This window comes from Neolamprologus multifasciatus, chromosome 19, assembly GCF_963576455.1.
Source record: "Neolamprologus multifasciatus chromosome 19, fNeoMul1.2, whole genome shotgun sequence".
Classification (NCBI taxonomy): Eukaryota; Metazoa; Chordata; class Actinopteri; order Cichliformes; family Cichlidae; genus Neolamprologus; species Neolamprologus multifasciatus.
In genome coordinates, this window is record NC_140457.1 from 5,798,109 (window position 1) to 5,801,025 (window position 2,917).

A 2,917-nucleotide genomic window follows, 5' to 3' on the forward strand; every position below is an offset into this window, starting at 1 on the left:
GATGTCTGATGCTCTCTGGTTCTCTTGTGTGTGTGTGTGTGTGGTACTCCTCCCGGCAGCGACCTTGGGGTCGGCGGTGTGTGTTACTTTCTCAGGTGTGTGTCTGTCAGCAAATCGACGCGTGCTCCTTTGTGTGGTTTTTATCAGAGGATTACAGCGCTGACAGGTTTTGTCCTGGAGCGTCAGGAAGCCCCCGCTCAGTCTCTCCCGCCCGCCCAGTCCTGAGGTCTCTGCTGGACTCTCAGGTGTCACTAGAGGTTAATCTCTCATAAAGGTCATCACCAGGGTCCAGGTGTAAACGTTTGCACAATTCCTGCAGTTGCTGCCACAATTTCAGTTTAAAAATGACGCAAAGTACTTGCTCACTGGGGTTTCTTATTATTGGCTAGTGCACAAAATGAAGCTTGTTGTAATTTGTTTCAAAAATGAAACTGCAGTCCCTCTAATGGCCACCTGAGGCTGGCTCCAAATGTGAGTCCATCAACAGGACAATAACTAAATAAAAACGAATGCATGAGGGCATAATGTACTGATGCTTTCGTCAACGAATAAAAACGAGATGACAATATTCTCGAATGACGAAATCCAATCTAGAACTAATTAAGTTGTGTAGAAAGGCGGGACAAGTTTGGAATTGGTCCAATCAGAAATAATCTCTATGTGCATTAAGGTTAGGCAGCAGCAGATTTGATCTGCTCCTGGGAAACAGTACAACAGGCCCAGTGTTTCTCATGAAAAGACAACAAAACAAACATTTAAGGAAAATAAGACGCATTGTAAACCATGTGGAGCAATTGATAAAGACAAACTTTACACTCACATTTAGTCTGCTATAAACTTATCATGTTTAGTCGGCTAAAACTGAAAGAATTTAGATGCCTAAATTATAACTGAAACTAAATCAAAACCCCCTGGCAACCACAGGTCACTAAGAAAAAATGTGTACTCTTCGACCAGCTGCCAAGTGGTTGCTGGCGGTTGCTAGGCGGCCACGGTCACCTGCAGTCTGCATGAGTGATGCGAACTTGTCTGCAAACACCGCTGCAGCAATCATATTTCTAAAGGAAGGGCGTTTACTTTGAAGGCGAATGAACTTTTTTCAAGGTTTGCTGCCACTCAGAGACTAGTTGGCAAGTGTTTGGAGGTAAAGTTAAGCCAATCTACTAGCAACCAATGCAGTCATGAGGAGCCACTCCCCAACCAGTCAGGGGAATACACATTTTTCCTTAGTGACCAGAAGTTGCCAGGAAGTTGTCATCCACCTTGACTCGCTCCTGTAGTCAGCCTCTAGTGGCCACTAGAAGAAGTTCAGTTGCTGGAAGTTGCCGCAGCTAGTCTGAGGCTTTAGGAAGGGCTGAAGCAACGATGCTGAAACTCTGCACAAGATAGGAAGTGAAATGTGATGCTTTTTATTTTTTGCATGCAGCTGTGAACAAATAAAAACATGATTATGTTCCAGTGCGTTGAGTTGTTGCTCTTACAAACATTTCTTTAATGCAAATGTGCAATGTGTGTGAGAGTGTGTGTGTGTAGGGTGTCAGAGGGACTTTTCCAGATAGCCCAGAATGTCTTGTCTGCAGATGAAGAGCTGTTGCTAGGCAACAGAGCCAGGGACAGGATGGGCAAAACAGAACGAGAGGAGGGAGCAGAAAACTGTGGGAGCTGGAGGAAAGAGTGGGAGAAGGAATTGGAGGGGGGAGGGGGGGCTTGAGCGATGATGAAGACGACTTGTATGAGGAGGTCAAAATGAAAAGCTTCATCTTGAATATTTAAGACTGAGGTGGCGATTGTGGGATTGCAGAGGAGCAGACAGGGGGACGGGGAAGTGTAGGAGGTGTTGGATGTATCCATGCATCCCTCTGTCACACACAGAGTTAGTAGCTGGAGTTATGTAACAGTCTGAAGTGTATTAATACATCTTGCTGCTCTTTGCTTGCTATTAGTGAGCTGCCACTCCAGCATTAATAACGGGCTTTCCAGTGCAGAAGATTCTCCCCTCGCCTTCAGCTCTGCTGGCTCCAGATTGCTCTCATAAATATTTCAGCCTTTCACCTGACAGCTAGAAGAATGTAGTGAGGAGCGAGTATCTGAGGGATGGACTTATATGGGGGTACTGCAGAAGATGAGGATTTTACTCATCTACCCCTCATTAGGAAGTTTAATCATTTAGTTCCCATTTTTGATTTTCTGTTTGTTTTCTTAAATTTCTGCTACATTTACAGGATTATCGTGGCCAGCTGATCACAACTACTCTATCATTACCAAAAAAAACAAAACACATTTTTGCCAGGCACATCAGGCGGTGCTGTGATTTGCTTATACACAGAGGTCAGAACTGTTATTTGTATGATTATTTCTGCTCTTAAGTTGGGGATTTTAACATGAGTATCTATGGTCTTGCCTTGTGTTTTGCAGCCTAGTCTATAGCCTAATGCTAATCTGAGTCACTAAAAAGGAGTGACAGTGCCCTATGAAGCATTTAGATTGGAAATGCCAAACAAAATCTCCCTATAGTACCCAGAATTTATCAGTTATGGGAAAAATTAACACAAATGTTTTGGTCAGGGCTAATACCCTCCATCCCTTAGAGCACAGGTGTCGAACTCCAGGCCTCAAGTGCCGGTGTCCTGCAGGTTTTAGATGTGTCCTTGATCCATCACAGCTGATTGGCTAAATTACCTCCTCAACATGTCTTGAAGTTCTCCAGAAGCCTGGTAATGAACTAATCATTTGATTCAGGTGTGTTGAAACAGGGTGAGATCTAAAACCTGCAGGACACCGGCCCTTGAGGCCTGGAGTTTGACACCCCTGCCTTAGAGTGAGGACCTCAAACATTTGGTAGGACTCGGGGAGTAGAGCTGCTACTCCTCATATCAGAGCTGGCACCGGGTTAAGACACCGGGATGGACCCTGGACA